Consider the following 22,013-nt stretch of genomic DNA (forward strand, 5'->3'; position numbering starts at 1 on the left):
CATCTTCAGAGAATTCAATGCCCCAGCCAGTGCAAATACACAGGGTGCTAGGCCCAGCCACTGCATGGAGATGAGATGCTGAAAGACGGCCTTTCCAAAAGAATACATTACCTCCTCTGCAGTGAGCAGGGAGCTGGATGGAGGAAGGGGAGAAGATGGCTGGAATATAGCGGGCTTGCATCCCTGGGCTCATTCACAAAGCTCTAATGGCAAGTGTGGTACCCAGATTCAGAGAAGTATTGGAATGGACAGTGGGGAGGGAGTTTACTGCTTCATCTGTCTGACCATTCGTCCACTGATTCATTCTTCCATCCATCCATCCAGCCAGCCAGCCAGCTAGCCAGCTAACCCTTCATCCTTCTAACCATTCTCACATCCATTCCTCCATAACTCTCACCCCCAATCCATCCCTTCATTCATCCATCCATCCAGCCAGCCATCCACCTTATCATCTACCTATCCACCCATCCACCTACCAATCCATTCACTGTCCCTTCATGCATTCATCCATCCATCTGTGCGTCCCTCCATCCATCCGTCTACCCATCTACCCACCCAGGCATTACCCATCCACCTATCCACCCATCCACCCACCCACCCACCCATCTATCCATCCATCCATCCATCCATCCATCCAACACCTTAAAGATGAATGCTAAGGTTACAAATGACTAAGAAACTGACATGGTCCTCATAAAGCTCATGGTTAAGTGAAGGAGACTAACATATACCTCTCTGGGTCATCGTGAAACTCAAATAACTTAATACATGTAAAAATGCTTAATAAACTGTAAATCATCTTAAAAATACAACCTACAGGTGGAATGATGTAACGGGTTAGAGCAGGGGCTCTGCTTCCTTCTAGCTGTGGAGCCATGGGCAAACAACTTTATCTCACCAAGTGATGATTTCCTTGTCTATAAAACGGCAGAAGAGGGTAATTATTATGATGACATCTACTTTGAAGGGATATTGGGAGTATTTGATGAGGTAGATATCAAATGCTTAGCATGGTGCTGGGGCCATAGTTAGCGCTCCTTACTATTATGATTATTACATACTATTGAATTATTACATGTTATTGTACATTATTACATACAGGAAGACAGAGTAATTATGTCTGAGAAGATAAGAAAAGATGTTACAGAAGAAATGACTTCTAAACTGGGTTTATGGAGGAGGGAAGCTTTTCTCAGATGCCAAAGGAATGGCATTTCCAGCAGGGAGAACGGCATGCACGAAAGTCTTGTGGCATGAGGTGCACCCAAAGGTTCAACAAAAGGAGCGGGGTGTGTGGCTGGAGCTCAGGACCCGTGGGGCAGAAAGGAGGAAGTGCCTTTGCATATTAGGATATGGAACTTGGGTTTGTCCTGGGGATGACAGGCAGCCATTGGAAGCTCTTAAGCAAGGACATGGCCCCATCCAATTGGCACCTTAGGAAGCTCTACTGTGCAGAGGACAAATCTGGAGACAGGAAGCCCAGGGCAGGGACTGGAGAAATAGCTCCCTGGAGAACACATGAGACAGGACCCAGTGCACTGGTGCAGGGCTGGTGAGAAGGGGCGGATTCGAGAGACGGGTGTTCAGGTAGAATCAGCCAGGACTTGGGGGCCAGTTGGAGAAAAGAAGAGGAATAATGAGGGTTTCACAGGCATCTCGAGGAGCACCCTATCAGAGGTAAAATCCCTGGGACTGAGATGAATTTTCCTCCTTACTTTGCTTATATCTGCCCATGCCATGCAGAGTTTCTCTGAATAAATTTGCATGTATTTATGCTACAGGCAGCCAGCACTCACTCCTGCAAAAGGAGCATCCCTCTCTCTCTGTCTCTCTCTGTCTCTCTTTTCCACTCCCTCCCTCCCTGTCTCTCCAAATATGTGCGCACATCCAGCACGATTCCCCTTCTGGGCAGTCAGGAGCCAGGAACTTCCTGGGACTTCCTGATTGAACTTGGAGGAGTCCCTTATCTCTCCTGGCTTCAGACAGGATAATCTCATGTCTCTGGGGTCTCTAACTCTAGGATACTGACAGAGGTCTAGTCCCCTGATGTATAAGTGGTGTACCAATGAGGACAATTTATGTCATGAGTAATAGAAAATCTGATTCCAATTAGCTTAAAAATGAAGGGTCTTAGGTTCATGAAACAGAAATGTTGGAGATTTCAGCTATCCGGTGAAATCTGGTCCAGCAGTTCAAGGACGTCACCCATGAAGAACACCATTATCTTCTGTCATCTGTTTCCCACAGTGTCAACTTCATTCTCAGTCTGGTTACCCCCAGGCTCTTTGCAGGGCCCATAAGCACATGTTCTTGTGTTCCCACCCAGCAAGGAGGAGAGGGAGTGTCTTAGTCTGGGCACTGCCCCCAAAGCCCTGAGATCCACCCTGATTGAACAGCTCAGTTCCCATGCCCACCTCTGAGTCAATCTCTGTGGTCAGAAGGAGGGGCGTGCTGATAGGCTCCTCCTGGGTCACGTGCTCGTGCTCCTACTTATGGCTGCCTGTGTATCTCCACACAGAACCCAGGGCTTTCAGGGAAAGGGCAGAATGCTGGGACAGAACCAGCACATGCCCAGGACACGTGCCATTGGAGAAAACTTTCTACTGTCTTCCTTCATTCCAAGGAGAGAGGAGATAGCTTCAAAAACAGACATGGTCTCTGGAAAACTTCCTTGTTATCTACATAAAGTGCATCAAAAAAGTCAAATAATAGTGCTTGACCCAGCAAGTTTAAGTGTCCAAGAGCTAGCTGCTTATGAGGAGATAAAGAGAGTCAGCGTCCTTTCCAGGGGCCTAGGCTTTGTAACGTACACTTGATGGCCCAGTCCAGACCTCCTGGGACCCTCTACTGACCACAAGCATCAGCCCTCCTATGCTGGAGATTTGAAGTGCCAGGTGGGAGCACCCTGGGGCTTAGGGAGGATGAAGGGGATTCAAAGTTGGTTGTATTAGACAGGATAGGTCAGACTGTGCTGCAGTAACAGGAAGTCCCCCAAACCTTAGTGACCTAACAAAGCAATGATTATTTCTTTTTTAAAAAAAATGTATTTATTTATTTTGGGCTGTGTTGGGTCTTTGTTGCTGTGCGTGGGCTTTCTCTAGTTGCGGTGAGCGGGGGCTACTCTTCGTTGCGGTGCGCGAGCTTCTCACTGCGGTGGCTTCTCTTGTTGAGGAGCATGGGCTCTAGGGTGCACAGGCTTCAGTAGTCGTGGCGCACGGGCTCAGTTGCTCTACAGCATGTGGGATCTTCCCGGACCAGGGCTCAAACCCGTGTCCCCTGCATTGGCGGGCACATTCTTAACCACTGCACCACCAGGGAAGTCCCTAATGCCTACTTCTTGTTCTCACAAAGTCCATGGTGAGCTCGGGTGTCTCTCCAGGAGCTGTCCTTTACACAGCAAGTCAATAATCCAGGGACCTTCAATCTTATGGTACCTCCACAGCACATGTGCCCAGCAGTGGGGCAAAAAAAGAATGGATAATTGGGCCTAGCTCTTAATTTCTCCTGCCCGGAGGTCACACACGTTCCATCTGCTTGTATGACCATACCCATCCTCAAGTAATCTTCCCATGTTCCCTAAAGGAGACATGAATTGGAAATAACCAGGGAGAAGTAAAACTATCTGCCTTGCAAGCGGGAAATGACTCACCTTCACGTTCTCCCCAAAAGTGAGAAAGAGAAACCGTTATTATCTGCTCTCTACCAGGTGCTCTGGATTAAAAGACGAACTGCCTTCTAGCAGTTCACATTCCACGTGGGGAGACAGGGCCAATCGTTAAAAAAAAGGCGGGGGGTGGGAGAGAGACAGGGAGAAAAGTAATTTTAGAACTGCTTTCTGAGTTTATTGTGAGGATAAAAAAGGAGATGAAGCGTATGACATCCTTGGCAAGTCGCCTGGCAGGAATAAGGGCTCTATAAATACAAGCTATTATTGCCATTTTACAGATGAGGCAATCAAGGCTCATGGTGGTTGAGTAACTCTCTTGAGGTCATCCAGTGACGGTCACCCAGTGATCGGCTGGCTGCAGGGTCTTCTGTTAGTTATCTTGCCCTTGACCTCACTCACATGAGAAACTCTCTTCCTCCTGCATTGCTCCTTCAAAGCCTGTTAAGGGTTTCCTGACCAACGCTGGGCACCAGGTCCTCTAGTTAACATGGATGGAGGCTGATCCTGATGGGTCCAAAGGTGAGATGCTCTGCCACTTGCTTGCCTCTTTCTCCAGGTTTGGATACTTCTGTGACCCCCAATCCCCACCTTGTAGGTAGCCATGATTTAATGGTAACGTTTGTCATTTCAAGGTGATGGGAGAAGTGCTGTTCCACTTCCTGACCAAGACTATCTTGGGAGTCCATCGTACTAAGATGCCAACATTCTGAGGTGACGTATCCCACCTTTCTAAGACTCCACTATTTCTCAGCTCTAAGATGGATTCAACTTCTAAGACTTTAGCCCCGTACTGTCCATGAGAACTTTCTACAACAATGGAAATATTCTATATCAGTGTTACCCAACATGGTAGCCATTAGCTTTGAAATTGTGGCTCATGTAAAGGAAGAACTGAATTTTAATTTTATTTAATTGTAATTCATTTGAATCAGAGTAGTCACATGTGGCTAGTGGCTACTGTAACGGGAACCAGAACTTGAAACCCTCTTATTCCAATTTTGTATGGTGCTTTGGTTCCTACTTGCCCATGAGAAGCACAGCTGAAGAAGTTCTCAGCAGCACCACGACCCCAGTTTGGGTAACTTAATCTGAAATTCAGTAAAAGAAACGTGAAGCTTATGTGTACCATTCAAAGAAAAGATGTTACACTGCAGTAACAAGCAACCTCCAGCTCTCAGTGGCTTGAAACAGCAAAGGTTTGTTTCTCACTCATACTGTGTTCATCTCAAGTTGGCAAGAAGCTCTGCTCCTCACAGCCATTTGGGCACCCAGGCTAATGGGAAGTTACCTTCTCAAAAGTTGCTGGTCAGAGGGCCAGAGGGAAAAGTGAGCTGTGAAAGGTCCTGCATTGGTTATTATATCACCCAGAATTGATACCCATCCATTCTTCCCCCTAGTTCACTGGCCAGAACTATTCACATGTCCTTACCCCAGTGCAGGGATGCAGAAAGTTCAACACTGAGTATTCTGGAAGGGAGGAAAACCAGAACTATTTGGTCATCTACACTAATGATTACATTGCATGCAAGGTCAAAAACTGGGATAGAAGTGGAAGGAAAGTACCAAGTCTGGGGGGAAAAAAACAGCCTGAGATACTTGAAAGAGCACTGGACTTGGAGTCCAGAGACAGAGACCCAATTCCTGGGGTTGCTGCTTATTTATTTACTCTGTGATCTTCAATCTGTAACTCCTTTTCCCTGGGCTTCTAACATTTATATTTTGAATAATAATTGAATGTATGTACATAATAGTTCAATATTTATATAATATCTATTGTATATCTCTATTATATATACACACACACAGGACCATAGGAGTTATTGTGACTTTATAGTTACTATCCTTTTCTACGCCTAATCAAACAAGAACCCTGGATCCCTGGGTTAATATTTGTGCTTTGGGATACTGTTGGCCATACATATCTATTTACCTGTTCTATCTAGAGAACATTTATTTTTCAGAGGATGAGTAATAATTTTCCCAATTAAAAAACTACATTTTTCCACCTTACTTGCATGTAGGATGGCCATGTGACAACTTCTGTCTAAAAACTTGTAAGTAGAAGAAATTGTTGTTGGGTGTATCTTCCAGAAAATCTCCCTTTGTAAAGAAGGCAATCTGAGCTATCGCTTGTCTCTTCATCATCGGACTCCCCCTTTCTTCTAGTCTGGATGGAGGGTGTGATGGCTGGAGCTCCAACAGTCATTTTGAGAACATTAGGATGCAGGTCACACTTTAAAGGTGGTAGCACAACAGCTAGAAAGAGCCTGGATCTCTCACGGCATCATGGACACCATTCTTCTGACTTTTTTTACATGAGGAAAAAGTAATTCCCTACCACGATAGTGAGATTTATATTTGGATTTTTAATTACGTGTGATCAATCCCTGATGATAAAACATTGCACAAGTTGATTGCTTTGCTGATGACCAAGAAGTGACTCTCTTCCAGGGGTAATAAGGAGAATATGGGCATTGGAACCACATAGACCTGAGTTCTCACTCTACTGTTCACGAGCTGTGTGACCTCAGGCAGGGGACTCAGCCTCTCTGAGTTCAAGTTTCCTCATCTGTAAAATGGGTATGAAAACAAAGCACCCATCCCCCAAATGCACAGGATGCTTATATGGATTCAGCGAGATGACATCCACAGAGTTCTTATTGTCTGGAACGTAGTAGGTGTTCAGAAAGCAGCGACCACAATAATAGCTCACATTATTTTGCACTGACTCTGTGCCTTGTGCTGTTCTAAGGGCTTTACATCCACCAACTCATTTAATCCTCACTAAACCCCAGGAGCGGGTATTTCATCGCCCCTGTTTTACAGATAAGAGAACTACAACAATAAAGTATGTGTTGAATAATGAGTTGAATATCATGTTGAATAAATGAGTCGGGACTCCAGAGGCCCCTGAATATCAGCCACTGGGCACGCTGCCTCCATGGTCTTTGTCACATCCCACTGTTACCTTGTCGCCAGTACTATTATAGACTTCATGGTTTTCTTTAACTTAATTTTAGATAGAATCACTTTTAAAAATATATTCTCACTCTAAGCAATAAAATATGCCTGGAGTCACTGCAGATATAGACAGACAGATAGATAGATAGATAGATAGACAGATAGATAGATAGATAGATAGACAGATAGATAGATAGATAGATAGATAGATAGATAGATAGACAGATAGATAGATAGATATAGACAGATAGATAGATAGATAGATAGATAGATAGACAGATAGACAGATAGATAGACAGATAGATAGACAGATAGATAGATAGATAGATAGATAGATAGACAGATAGACAGATAGATAGACAGATAGATAGACAGATAGATAGATAGATAGATAGACAGATAGATAGATAGATAGATAGATAGATAGACAGATAGATAGATAGATATAGACAGATAGATAGATAGATAGATAGATAGATAGATAGATAGACAGATAGACAGATAGACAGATAGATGATCGATCTATATATATCCTCACAAAACATACGGCACCACCTACCAGAGCTAAACACACATTTATGCTATATGCTCATGTGCTATACTTTGGCCCAGCAATTCCAGTCTTGGATATATAAACTACAGGAAAAAAAAAATTCTTGTAACCACCGAAGACACAAGATAGAATTTTATAGCAGCTCTTTATTTGGACAACTCAAATGCCCATCAGTAGTGGAATGGAGATATAAATTGTGATATATTCATTCAATGGAATACTACTCAACAGTAAAAAGTATAAACTACTGATTCATGAAACAACAAGATGAAGACATAACATTAGGGGAAAGTGTGATACCAAGGAGTGTACACTGGATAAATCTATTCATACGACATTCAGAGGCAGGTGAGAAGTGATAGAGGTCAGGATAGTGGTTATGTCAGGGCAGGTGTTAACAGGGAGGGACACGAGGGTGCTGCCTGGGGGTCTGGAAATGGGCTACATCTTGACCTGGGTGGTGGGTATGCCCATGCAAAACTTAACTGAGTTCTTCACTTCATATTGGGACCCTTTATGATAATTAAGTTACATCTGAATAAAAAATGTTTATTAGAATGTATTTAAAAGGATCAAGTAAGTCATGGAACCACATGGAGTCATCCTACACAAGGGGAGGCAGAGTGTTCCCCACAGGAAGCAGGGTGTTCCTGGTAAATACCAACCGAACGGGAGACGTGGTGGCCCCAGGGACCAATACCCTGTAGGAGAACCAGCCAATTCTGTGCCGCATCCCTGGTCTGGCCAGGTTCTGTGGGGAGGGCTGCGCTCCCCAGCTACTGAATCCTTTGTCCCGAGGCTCTGCCAGTTACAGCCAAGCTCTCGGCCTACTGGCTGCCAGCTCCTCGCTTCTTTCTTCTTGACGACGGCTCTGGCTGGATCTGCCTCTTTCTCCCTCCCCGGCTCCTTCTGACGAGGGTGTTTGTCTTGGCCACATGCTAAGACTGAAGCAGATCTTGGTACTCGGGGGGAATTCTCTCCTTTACTGAGCCCAGTGGGTGGAAAAGCAAAGGGAAGGAAGGGAAGATGGAAGGTGGGGAGGCAGGATCCCGATGGATGTATGCCACTTTAGGGAGGATGGAGAAAGTTGTCGAGAAGGGACAGTGTCGGGAGCAAAGTCATGTACATCATTCACTTTTAAAGTCTCAATGTGTGTGTGTGTGTGCGTGCGTGTGTAGATGGACAAATAGACACAGACAGTAAGACAGAAATAGGAGACAGTGACAGAGAGAGGCAGAGAGAAGGAGAAGCACAGAGAGAAGGTACAAAGAGGGAGACAGCGCACACATCTTCTCTAATGCATGACCTCTTTCCTAACACTTTTCAAGGATTCACAAAAATATTTGAGACTACTCCTCCCGCCCCAGCAAATTCATTGGCTACAAAATATTAAAAGACAACTGCAGAATTAAAATCAAGAAAAGTTTAACCAATGGTCTATAACTCTCCTGTGTCAATTTGTCCCCACCTTCCTGCTCAGCATCAGCTTCGAGACGCTGAGAGCTGGTGACAGAGCCAATGAGGAGGGTGACCAGTATGGCATCCCCCGCCTGTGCCCCCAGGGCTCTGGAACCCCCTACACACAGCCAGGTCACCTCTAAGTCTAAGCTTGGGCTGAATGCCAGACATCAGGCCCAGAGAGGGGCTGAGGTTGCCCAGAGACACATAGCAAATCATTCCTTCCTTCATTCATAAACCTTTACTGGATCTCTTCCAGCTGTCAACCTCTATGTTGGCTGCTGGGAACAGAGAGGTGACGAAATCTCCCAACCTATCCCCTGGACCTCCAATCTAGTAAGAAAGGGAGAGAACAGATTAAATTGGTCATTCATTTCTGAACATGCACAGCAAATGTAAAAATATGGTAGAGGATGTGTGAATGGAGGGGGTGTAATTTACCCTGCATGGACTTGAGATGGTTCGCTCCTGAAAGCCCCAAGGGGGAGGCGGCATTCGGCCTGGGTAGGTGTTAGCAAGGGAAGAAGGAATGCTCCAGGCTGCAGGAATGACATGTGCAAAGGAGTCTAGAGTCTGAAAGGGTGAGACGGGTTGAGGGAGCTTGTATGGCACAGAGCTCTGTGTTTGGCATGCATCTCATTGGATCCTGCTCAATGAGTTAGTATTATACCCATTTCCTGGATATCAAAACTGAGGCCCTGGTCCTGGAGAAATGTGCCTGAGATCACACAGCTACTAAGTTCCCACTGGGGTTCACACTCTCGTTTCTCTAATCCAGAATTCATGATCTTTTTGAGCAAGGCTTAACTCCATTCCTTTTGACATTCTGCCTTCCTCCCTTAAGGATCCACCCTTTCCCACACCCAGGCATGTTGATAAAAGTTCTCATGGCTCCAGTTCCAGTGGTAACTCTGACTGCATGCTAAGTGACTGCCTGGGGTACTTAGATGGCTGCCCTGGGTCGAGTGTTCTAGGATTGATTAGCAATGTCTGCCCTGGGCACTGGGTAAAGGAGGAGAGGTACACACGCCATGGACTTACTAAATCTGGGGTAGTGGCTTCATGAAAGAATTTCATTTTTCTCTGGGCTTTCAGGACCAAATCTTCCATCCCCGAGTGTCCCCCATTACACAGTAAGGAAGCTGAGATTTTTATGAGGAAGGGTGACTTAATAGTTGGGAGTCCTACAAGGACAACCTTGCCTCCTACTGGGTCCTAATTTTGGAAAGTCCCTCAGTATCATCTAGCCTTATACCCTTTCTCAAGCCCTGCTTCCTCCTACGACCTCTTTCTGGCTCCACTTATTCAAAGAATTTCCATTCCATCCTCTTGAGTTTCACACACTCCAAACTGCAGAAAGCAACGATCCTACTCAAAGATAACCAGCTCATTTCTAACGGGAAGCAGAGGCATGAATCAAACAAGCAAATATTTGTGACACAACACCCCCCACCCCGCCCCACCCTTTCTGCTATTCTTCCAAGGGAAAAGGCAGGGGAAGGCGTTGAGAAAACGGCCTCGCCATCAACACATTTCAGACCCTTACTCGTCTGGCTCAACACCACGAGTGGCAAACCAACCGGCACACACCACCAAAAAAAAAAAAAAAAAACAAATTCTAACAAGACATTAATAGATCAATAAAAATAGCTTCCACAAGAAACGATGAGGAATCACGCAACAAAATGATTTCTTTCTGTGAGCGTAAACTCATGAATAATCAAATTCACAGTCCCCAAACGAGCCAAGCGCAGGTCTTGTCAACCTCATCCCAGTGTCCTCGTGGAAGGTCACCTCAAACCTTTGCAGGCCTGGGTGGCTCTGCCCCTCACGTCTCCTCCCCACCCCCTGCCCCCTCCCAGCACCACCACCTCTTCCTTAGACGGGAGAAATTAATTCCCAGTGCTATGGAAACGTGCAGCAAATCTGACTGGAAGGCTGGGGCAGCACTCATGAATCATCAAGCAGAAAGGGGAGTTCGATAAAATATTGGGGGGAGGTCCTCAGGCCACGGCTTTTGTGAGCTGAACCCGAGCCCTTGCTTCAAGCTCCTTTAGTGTCACATTTTAACCTACCAGCTGCCTCGAGAAGCAAGATGATCTTCCCTGTCTTTTTTCTTCTCCCTTTAAAAAAAAATTATTTAAAAAATTTTTTTATTTTCCCTCATGTGTTAAGGGAGGAAACAGTGACAGGGACAAGTGACAGCTCGCTAATTATTCCCTTACTGCCACTGCTGTTCTGGCTTTGGACGCATTGCTCATTTCTCCCCGTCTTCGCACTGAATAATGCATGGGTCCCTATCTGTATTCAAGCGGCACCTCCAGGGACCGCCAGCCTAACTAGCTGATAACTGATTCAGTTTGTAAGCAGGGCCTCTGGGAGTTGCAAGGAAAAGTAGCCAAGAACAAATTTAACACTTCTTTCTCATTTCTTCAGAACATCAAGGAGAGGCCAGTTGGGAAGCAGGTGGAGATGCGTGCTAGGTCCTTGAAAGGTACGTGACCTCGAGTTAGGGGAAGGGAACCTTGGCTCTAGCTGTGGGGAGAGGGTCTACTGATGAAGATGATGAGAATGTGATGAAAATAGTTAAGGTTAGTTGAAGGTTTACTATGTATCTACCGTTATACTAAACACTTTGCATGCATTCTTTCTTATAATCATCACCAGAATCCTTTGCTGGCAATGCCTTGTCAGATGTATCAGTTAGCTATTACCATGATAATGCTGTGTAAAGAATGGCCTCCACATTTCAGTAGCTGTCAGCAATACATAGAAGGGCAAGCACATTTCCAGCCTCTGCCTGCATCATGTCTGCTAATAGTCCATTAGCCAGAGAAAATTACGTGGCATGTTCAGTGTCTAGAAGAGAGGAAGCAAGTGTTGCCCACATGAGTCCATGGCCAAGGTGTGGTGTCTGATGCTGTTACAGGGGAGTGAAGAGTTAAGTACCAAGAGGGAGCCTCCAGCACAATCTCTTCTGGGAATCAGGACCTCTCATCCCACTGCCCCAACTTTTGCAAAAAGACTTATACCCGTGTTGATCTCCAGACTGGGCTCTTCATTAAATAATGCCAGAAGTCTATGACTCAAATGATAATGATCGTCAAAAATGGCAAATTCTTACCCACTGTCTACAGTACCAAGTACTATTCTAAGTGCTTTACATGTATCAACTCATTTTCTCCTCCTAATAACCCAATAAGGTAGATGCTATTATTATCCCTGTTTTACAGATGAAGCAAGAACAGAGAGGCTAAGCAATTTGCCTGAGGTCACACAGTCGGTAGGGAGCAAAGCCAGGATTTGAACCTAGGTTGGTGGCAGGGAGCAAGCTCTGATCCATTATAGGTGAAAATGGGTTGTCACAGACAAGGTTGAATTTTGGATGCATATGTTATATTTGCAATGGCAGAGTGCAGTTGGCTTTGAGAGATATAATTGGGCAGGGTTAGGTTGGTACCTGAGCCAGGGCCAACCAGTCTCTGAGGATCTGGACACACACACTGCTCCCTGCCAAGGGGTGACACGTTCAGGAACCTACTGGTGGAATTGATGACCTTCTCCCAACTGGCCAGGTGGACCCTGGCTTCTCAAGGAACCACGGGCACTGGGACCACACGTGGCTCTCCACCACCAAATGCTCCCTTCATGCTGCTTGGACTAGGGACCACCATACTCCTTTATCCCCCCTTCTTCCCCAACTAGATCTGGCGATGGCTGGCCATGGCAACAAGGCTGGCTCTTGTTTTATGAATGGTGATGAGACTGGGTATAGATCCACCTGTTTGGAGGTCAAATAATCTCTAATTTTGTCCACTTTTAGAATTAGTAATTTAATCCTTAATCGGATGAAAACAGACCCAGTCTGGACATTGTGGGCCATTCACGTTTGCACAGTTTTGGTTCTTAGAGCCTCGCACAGTGCTTGGGGCATAGTAGGAGCTCAGTGACTCATGGGTGAATGAATGGATGAATGAAGGCTTTACAGATGAGAAACGAAGTCTTAGAGAGGTGAAACTATATAACAAGGACCATTCTTTTCATTCATGATCTACTTACGAGCACCTCCTATAGTGTCAGGCACTGTTAGACGCTAAGGATCCAGAGTCTCTGCTGTCACAGTCCAAGGAATATCCAACATAATGTCAGGTTGGGAGGAATAAGGCAGGGTAAGTGGGGGGAGCGTGCTGGTGGTTGGTACAGATGCTCTCACCTCCTAACATGTGCCAGGCACAGTGCTGGTCCCTTACATATCTGATCGCCTGAAGAGCTCCCCCGGCATCCTGTGAGGCAGCATGATTATTTCATCATTATACCCATTTTACAGATGAGGAAAAACAGAGGCTCTGAGAAGAGAGACGTCTTACCACATATGTAAGACCAGAGGTTAGCCCCCAGGTCTGCCTGCCTTGTCTGAGCGGGGCAGGATGTGGGTTCCCCCCAGCCCCACCCCCAGGCTAGTGGGTCAAGGATGCTGGGCGCTAGGGGTAGGAAGGTGCTTGGGGTCCCCACAGCTGTCACCTGCCCAGGTGTGCATCTGCATCCAGCCGCCCAGCGCTGTCTGCTGGGGTGACACTGGGTTCGCTGCCAGGAGCCGCGTGTCAAGACAGCAGTGGGGGAGGCAGGCGGGCTGTTGGCAGGTGGCTTAAAATAGCAGTGTCCTCATGGCTGCAGGAGCGCTGTTCTCCCGGCTGAGAACACCCAGGGAGAAGATATCTCAGCCCTGCAGCTGCCCCCTCGCTGGTGGCTCCATGCAGAGAAATGGTGCTCAAATGCAAGGTGCCCCCTTGCTCCTAGGGCCTGTGGGATGAAAGCCAAACTCTACTCCAGAACCCTTGTGAGCTGCTTCCCCTGCCCCCAGCTCTGTTCTCCTCATACTCCTTTCTCTTGTCACCCTTGCTACACTGCATTCAAGATGTCCCTTGTACCTTGCTGCCTGAAAGGTCCTCCCTGACATCTTCTCCATCTGAAAAATATACGGAATACACTAAGTGTTCAGGATATGTCAATGGGAATCACTTATAAGATACTGAAATCTTATCCGTCAAGCTCAGCTCACTTGTCAGTACTTCTGGGAGCCTTCTAGACTCTCCCAGGAGCAGAAATCCTACCTTCCTCCAAGGCATGTAGACCGTGCTCAGATCAGGATTGCAAAAATCCTGTTTATGGCTTCCTTCAACCTTTCTGACTGGGCAGGCTGTCACACCTACAAAGAGTAGCATTGCTCAACCGGGGGTAGCAGGTAATTGGCACACAGAGCAGAACTCTCCTAGCCGTGCACACGGCAGACATTGCTAATCAATCATAGCATCCTTTCTTTCCAAGCCCTTGAGCTTCGAGGAGGCCATGAGCAATTGACTGGAGTTGACACCAAGATGATGCCTTAATGGCTTCTCACTTCCAAGTGTCATTAACTACAGCCTTTAGATAAATGGCCTCCAGAAGCTTGTCTTCAGGGCTCCCTCAGCCATCAGACTGGTAGGCTCTTGAGGGCATAACAATGACATTTGTTTCAGCATCTCCTCCTCTTGGCACAGAGCCTGGCGAACACTAGGCACTGAAGAATGTCTGTCAAACAGGGGGAACTGGGGAGAACGCATCAGGTGGTGCTGACAAATGCAGAAGTACCTCACTGAGGCTACTCCAAGCCCTAGGAGCTCTCCTGGACCCTGCTTCCCACTCTCTCTCCTTTGGTCTCCAGGGAGCAGAGAGTCTGGAGCCCAGGAAACCCAAGCCATAGGCTCACTGAGATCAGCCCCAAATCAAACAATGGTTTCCCCACGACTAACTGCACAGAGATACAAGGTCAAAGATAAAAGATCCTCAGACCAAGAAGAGAACAATGAGAAGGAGAGAAATCATCTCACCAGGTCCTAGCACCTCCCCAAGGCTCCGTGTTTTTATTTTAAAATGGGGATAATAGGAGTCTCTACCCGGCAGGACTGTTGAGAGATAATGAACGGAAAGTCCTCATTGGTGTCTGATAAATAGGAGTTGATGTGGATGATGAAGATGATGATGATGGTGTCACGCTGCTCACAGAGACTCCCTACGGAGAGAAAAGTACCTTCAGAGAAGCCTGAGCTCCAGCCTCTCCCTGATTCCCAACCTCCTGAGACCTCCCACCCCTGGGAGAGGTGCCAGGAAGAAGGCCAAAGAGGCAGCCTTCCCCTCAGAAGAGGAGGACTGAGTCCCTTGGCAGGGAGAAGGGAAGGAGCCTTTTCTCTGGAGATAGTATGTCCTGCCATGATCACTCTTGGTCCCATTTTATAGCTGGGAAAACTAAGACCCATGAAACAATGGAATTAGCCTAGTCTCATGGAGTAACAATCCTCTGCATCTGAACCCAGGATCTGTTGATTGCAGTGCCCATGGCATTTGCACAGAACCATTCTACCTTGTTGGAAAGGTACCCACACCGGTCACTCACTCACCCATTTACCCTCTTTGGTGTTATTGAGCATGCTCTGGAGGAGTTCACAGTCTACTCGGGGAAATGGGGTGTGATCTGACATGCCATTAAATTATTTCAGTATCACAAGGAAGAGCTTTCTAGCTCAGTTTGGGGAAAATTTCATAGAAGGGCTATGTTGGTTGGGTTTTGCAGTATGAGTAGGGGTTCATTGGGGGCTAAATGGAGGAAGGGCATTTTGGGCAGAGGAGATGGTAGGAGCAAAGGCAGGGATCCATGAAAAAGCATGATGTGTTTGGAGACCATTGAGCAGAATTGAGTGTCCCATCTTAGGCAGTTATGGTGGTGTAGCTGCAGGAGACAAGACCAGGAGATAGATCAAACCAGAGCCTGGAGGTCCTCCCATAGCATTTAGGCTTTTCCCTGTGGGCAGAGGAGTCATGAAGATGTGTCCCAGTTCAACTGTTTCCACTTCCCCTTACACTCAGCTGCCTGGCACCGGGATGCTCTCACCAAGGTCAAATGGAAACGTGGGATGGGGCAAAGATCAGCATGGACCTTTCTGCACGGATCATGCTGCTCTCCTGGAGAGATCGTGCCCAGCTTCTACTCCAGGAATTTAAACCACAGAGACTCAGAAGCACAGAATCCCACCATTAAGACCTCTCCAACTCATGGACCCAACGATTTAGAGAACTGTAGCATTCATCTACTCATTTAGTCATTTGGTTAATAAAGTTGAAAAGCCCCCAGCAGATAGTGTATCAGTCAGTTACTGCTGTGAAACAAACCACCCCAAATCAGTGAGTTATATCAACAATCACTTATTGATTGGTTATTTGCCTGGGACTCATCTTGGCTGGACTCATTCATGCCAAGATGAGGGAGTGTACATGACCCTCTCAAGAAATCTGGCTCTGAGGACACAGAATCTGTGAACCATAGCCACTGCGATCACTCGCGGCTTCCTAAGGGGTGAGCTGGGGCTTGTGCCAGTGGGGTCCCCAGCCCTGGTTGGGGTGGGGAGAATCAGGAACACCCAGACATGGTCATGTCTGGATGGGAGAAATCCTCATTCGGATTGGGGGATCCAATTGTTGCTTGAGGCTGGCTCCATCTCATCCAGTGGTCAAGACCCCACCCCAGGTCCACATTGCTCAGCAGTCCCACCCTCAGAACACCCCCCCAATGGCTGCCCACCCAGCTGCGACAGCACGCAGGCTCCCCCTCTATCTTCAGCGGCAACCCCCTTGGGGAGGAGAGAGCAGATAGCAAAACCGTGCTATTTACAAGCTTTCAAATGGGTTATTGAATCATAAACCGAAATCACAGGCTGTAACCAAATCAGCAAGGACCAGATTCAATAAAGTGAAAAAGGAGGGGGAATAAAAATCCCACCTAGAAGCTTGTTAAAGCCTTCTCTGCCTCTCCTGGCCTTGTTTCTGAACATCTCACTCTTTCTGGTGAATAAACCCAGCCGGGTCTGGTTTGATGCTGGTGCTATTAATTCCATATGTGGTTTATGAGTGGAGGAAAAGGCTGTCATTACATGCCGCTGGAACTTGAAAAGAACCCAGTGGGCACTTCATTGCCGCCTTGCTGGAGCGGCCGATGCCTCTGCTGAGTTGGGAGTGTCTCAAATTCTAACACAAGAAAACTTTTAGGGTGGGGGGCGTGCACGCCACCGTCTTGTGGTGACTGTGACATCTCCATGTATGGGGGCTCTCTGCTCCTAAGGAGGTCCTGGGGTCATCCAATGACCTTCCTCTGGTGCCATATATGTGTGCACCGGACTTTACAGTTTACAAAGCACCTTTGTGTGGTTTATCTGAATTATGATACAAGCTCAGAAGGCACAGTGCCCGGCCTGAAGGAGTCACCCCAGACTATCAGCTGGGATGTTATCATCATTATTTCCTATTAACTGCGTGTCTACTCTGCATGAGATGCTAAATGTATGTTACCTATAATTCTTCAATCAAATTCTGTAAAACCGGAATTATCGTGCCCATTTTACAGATGAAGACTCAGACTCAGACTTGCACAAAGGCATCTTCGGGGCAGATTTAGGAATCAAGCTCCGGCTGCAGTGCTCCAAAGCCACATTCCCGGCACACGCGATAACTCTGAGAGGGAGGCAGAGCCCCACTTGGATTTATTCTGCCTGTTTATTAGGCGAGTAAACTGAGTCTCAGTAAGTTTAGGTGGCCACAGGGCACAGTCCAACGGGTCCCGGGGAGACATCATTTCCTTTTTCTGAGCTAGCTGCACGGACACTTATTACTTAAGAGGTTACATTGGTGCTGGAAATTTCCTTTCACTTAGGCTAACCAGACGTCTCATTTCACAGGTGGGAAAACCGAGGCTTGGAGATGTTTGTGCCTCGTCCAAGGTCACTCGGCCCGGAGGTGGTCAGAGCTAGGATCTGCACCTACAGCTGTCTGTCTCCAGAGTTTATACTCCTGCCATAGCTATTCCATTTCTGGAAAAGCAATTGTCGTGGCTCAGATGCCAAGCCCTGCCTCCCTGGATGGGCCTGCCAAAACCAGCCCTGCTTTGATGAAGGCCAAGTACACCCTTTGCCAGCCTGAAATTGGATTCCCCGGCCTAGAATCACCTGCATGTATCCCTGACTTTCAGGTTCAGATCAGACATTGTGTAGCACAACAGATAAGAACTCAGGATCTGGCTTCAAATCCCAGCTCTACCAACTTCCATCTGAACCTTTTTCAAGCCTCAACTTTCTTACCTTTAAAGTAGAGATGATAATAACAGCATCTTTCTTATAGGGTTGCTGTGAAATCTACACGCATAGCTAATATCTAATGAGTACCAGACACTCTTTTAAGCCCTGTACGTGTGTTAGTCCTAATCCTAGATGTATCACCATTTTAGAGATGAGAAAACCAAGACAGTGATTTGCCCAAGGTCTCGTGGAGTTGGAGTCTGTACCCAGGTAGGCTTGCTCCAGGGCCCCGTTGTTTGCAGTGACCCTAAGCTGCCTCTTGGTTTAATGAAGCAATGTGGTAGTCAGACATGGGAAAACCTAATGACCATCACATCTTTTTGTATTCTGGAGGATGTTAATGTTTTATCATGCAAAAGGAGGATTCCAGTTAACAATGACAAAAGCCATCCCCTGCAGGGCTGGAATGTTTGCCAGAGAACTGAGATCCACTCCCACAGAAGGTCCAACTGACCCAGGCCTCTAGGCCAGCCCTGCTCCCTGCACTTAACTCTCCACTCAAACCAACACTTCTTCAATTCGTGAGTATGCCCAACGCAGTTTCATGCCCCTGGTCCTTTGCACATGCCTCTCCTGATGCCTGATTTTCTTTCCTTCCTTTGTACTACCAGCAAACACATACCTAAGAGATTCAGCTCAAAAACTACCTCCTTCTTAAAGCCTCTCAAAACCGCCCAAGCAGAATGAATTCTCCTTTCTCTGTGCTTCCTACAGCTGTAGTGAATTCCCCTCGGATCCTTACCAATCCTGGGTTCTCATGGCAGGTCTGTGTGTCTGTCTCCTTCACCAAGGAGTCCTTGAGGGCAGGAACTGGGATATATTCATTTCTGTGGGATCAAACAATGCTGATTGAGTGAATGAATGAATGAAGTTTCTGCCCTGGCTGGACTGTAGCTGACATCTCATCATCGGTCCTATGAGAACTGAATTCTGGTCCCGGCTTCGCCACGGCCTCCCTGTGTTCTCTTGGAAAAGGCATGTTGCTTTTAAGCGCCTCAGTTTCCCCATCTGTAAGATGACAGGTGCGGACCAGCTGGCCTCCAAGAGCTTTCTGTGACTGCAGCTTTTTCATCACCCCACTCCGCCCCGTGCCTCCAGGGACCCCATCACAGTAGTGGGGCTTCCCTGCACCCTTGTCTCCCTTACCCCTCCCCCCCGCACCACCCAGCAGGTCCTGGAGGTTTTCCTGCCAAAATCTCTCTCGAATCTGTCTTCTTCTCGCCGTTTCCCGCTGCCTTCCTGATGCCGGCAGCCCTCATCTCTCGCCTGGATGCCTGCAGTAGCCTTAACACATCTCTGCCAGCTCCCTCCAGCCATTGCACACTCAGCAATACGTGTGATCTTTTCAAAACACAAACTCAGCCATGTCTCAGCCCTGATGAGCCCCTCCCATGCCTCCTCCGGGCCCCAGGCTGTGGACCAGAGACCTTCCAGAAGGGGATGGCTAGCCCTCTCCACCACGCATGCCCCTTCCATGACTCTGGTCATGTTGACCTTCCCGTGATTTGCACTGACTTGCTTGGTCCACACGCCAGCCTTCGCACATGGCTTTCCCTCTGTCTAGAAAGTTCTCTTCCCCCTCCCGGTGATCAGATTTCAGCCTGATTTTCAGAAGCGTTAATCTGAGGAAGCTCAGAGACGCCTTGCAGGACCTCCCCAGACCAGACCAATCGTTCCTACTATATCAGCTCTCCGAGCTCCCTTTCCTCTCTTTCACAGCCCTTATCCCGGTTTCCAGTTTAATTTTACTTGAGAGATTTTGCTGAACTCTTTTCTCCACCCCTGTACTGTGAGCCAGATAAAGGTAGGACACGCTTGCCGGATCCCTCCCACCCCACCCGCCTCATTATATCTGCAGCATCCAGCCCTGTGCCTGGCAAGAACTCACAAATATTTACAAAATGAATGAATGTGTCCTCCAGCTCCGGGAAATGGGCTGAAGGAGCAGTCACATCATCTGTCTGGTGCAGACCTCAGTTTCACTAACTCTGAAATGGGCTCGTGATCGCCCATCTCTCTGCACTTGTCACTGCTCTGCTGGAGGCTCCAAAACCGCCCAGAGCAGAGTGAGATGCTCCGAGGCCTAGAAGGCACAAAAGCCAAGGGCTGGAGTTGGGAGGGACCCCGGGCATCGTCAGGATGACCGGGCCACCACCGGTTTTTGTGACCATCTGCTCACCTCACTGAGAGCTGGGCAGTGGAGCCAGGACTCCAAGTCCTGAGAAGGACTGGAGAAATGTATGTTCAGTTTGCAGACCTGCCGAAGGGACAGAGTCAGTCACTGCGTCCTGGTCGCTGTGCTCATTGCTCTGCAGAGTCAAGGTCAGGAGGAGATGTCAAGGGGCTTCTCCGGGACTTTCAGAAGAAACTGCGGGGTCTGTGCTTCATTCCCCAGATGAGAACCACAGGGCTTTCAGCCTTGGGCTTGTCCAGTGTGGTTCAGCGAACCAGATTTTCAAATGCCCCGGGGAAACTCTCTTTTCTAATCATTTACGTTTAAACAGACGGCATTCTGGTTTATCTGTAGCTGGTGTCATTCATTCAGAATGATCTCCTGAATGCGGGTGCTGGGCTGGCCCTGGGGGGTGGGGCACCCTGGGGGGTGCTGGGCTGGCCCTCAGGGGTGGAGGCAGGCAAGGCCACTGTCTTTTCCGGGCCCAGAGGTGAAGCCCGTGTTTTCCGGGTGCAGAGGTGGGCAAGAGGAAGCAGGGGCCTCTGTGGGAGCAGGCTTGTTTGGGGGTGAGTGGGGAGTCGCAAATATCTCCATGAAGAAGTGATTTTTTTAAATTATGGTGAAACAGAGGTAACGAAATTTACCCTTTTAACCATTTTTAAGTGTACAGCTCAGTTGCACTTGGTTGTGCAAACATCACCACAATCCATGTCCAGAACTTTGTCATCACACCAAGCCGAAACTCTGTATCCACTAAATTATAACTGTTTATTATGCCCTCCCCTCACCCCTGACAACCTCCTCTCTACTTTCTGTCTCTATGAATTTGACTGCTTTCTGTACCCCATATAAATGCACTCATACAGTGTCTGGTTTATTTCACTCAGCATCATGTCTTCAAGGTTCATCCCTGTTGTAGCACATGTCCTAATTTCCTTCCTTGCTGAGGCTGAATAATATTCCATTGTATGGACAGACCGAATTTTATTTAGCCATTTACCCATCAGTGGACACCTGGATGCTTTTTACTGTTTGGTTCTTGTGAACTGTGTTGCTGTGAACGTTAGCGGGAAATAGTAACATTCATGGTAATAAGGCTACGAGGGGTTACAGAAAGGGCTTTAGGATTAGACCTGTGTTCCAATCCTCATGCTGCCATTAACCAGCTGTGTGACCTCAGGCAAGTTACTTAACCTCTCTGAGCCTCCATTTTCTCTTCTCTAAGAAGAGGGAAATAACACACGTCTCCTAGTGTCAATGGGCGTGGAGGGTGGTGACGGACTCAGAGCAGGTGCTCAGTAATGTACTAGGAATCACCCCCTTCATGCTCCTGCCCAGGACTGCCAAGTGTGAATACGCGTGTTGCTCACTGCCCAAGGGCACCTGGCCCAAGTACTTGACTTGCTGGTTTGAATCCAGGGGACAGTTTCTGCCTGGAAGGGGCACCTGTGTCCCACCCACCCAAAGGCACATATATGCTTGCTCAGCCCCCAGTCTCAATCAACATAGGCACCCAGGTTTACACCTGCTTGACAAGTGAGGGGTGGTAAAAAAAAAAAAGCACAGAGAGGCTAATTAATCAGCCCAAGGCCACACAGTGGCACTTGGACCCCTTCAGGTATGAGAACCTGGCTCCAGGCCCGGAGAACAGAGCGATATGTGCAGCCCTGAACCTCATGCAGGCGAGCAGAGAGGAGGGACCCGGGCTGCCCCTCAGCCTCCCACCCCCTCCCCCTCTCCTATTAAGAAGCGGAAACTGAAATGAAAAATTCAAACCTCCGTCTGGTTCATGGTTAGGCCCCACCTTAGGGAGGTGGCCTCGGAGTGGCTGCTGATACAGGGCTCCGTGTTGTTAAATGTGCCCCCCTCTCAGCCCCTCCCCGACGGGTTCTTTCCATCCTGGGATCATTTTCCAGACAGCCCAGAGCCTGGCTCGCCAGACTATTTAGTCTGGGTTTGGTGACCCCCGTCTGACTGCAGGCAGGACGTGCTCAGGTTTCTGGCCTCCTTGGTACAATCACTGCGGCCCCCCTCCTGCCCCCG

The 22,013-nt window shown here is 47.7% G+C and overlaps 1 long non-coding RNA gene across 1 annotated transcript; it reads left to right on the top strand.

Annotated features, from left to right (window-relative positions):
• Positions 1 to 4,296: 4,296 nt before the first annotated feature.
• LOC132598392 (uncharacterized) lies at positions 4,297 to 18,287 on the top strand. Its single transcript, XR_009566525.1, has 3 exons — positions 4,297 to 4,378; positions 11,076 to 11,133; positions 17,402 to 18,287. It is a non-coding gene; the product is annotated as an uncharacterized lncRNA (long non-coding RNA).
• Positions 18,288 to 22,013: the final 3,726 nt, after the last annotated feature.

This window comes from Globicephala melas, chromosome 13 (genome assembly GCF_963455315.2).
Source record: "Globicephala melas chromosome 13, mGloMel1.2, whole genome shotgun sequence".
In the NCBI taxonomy this organism is placed as follows: domain Eukaryota; kingdom Metazoa; phylum Chordata; class Mammalia; order Artiodactyla; family Delphinidae; genus Globicephala; species Globicephala melas.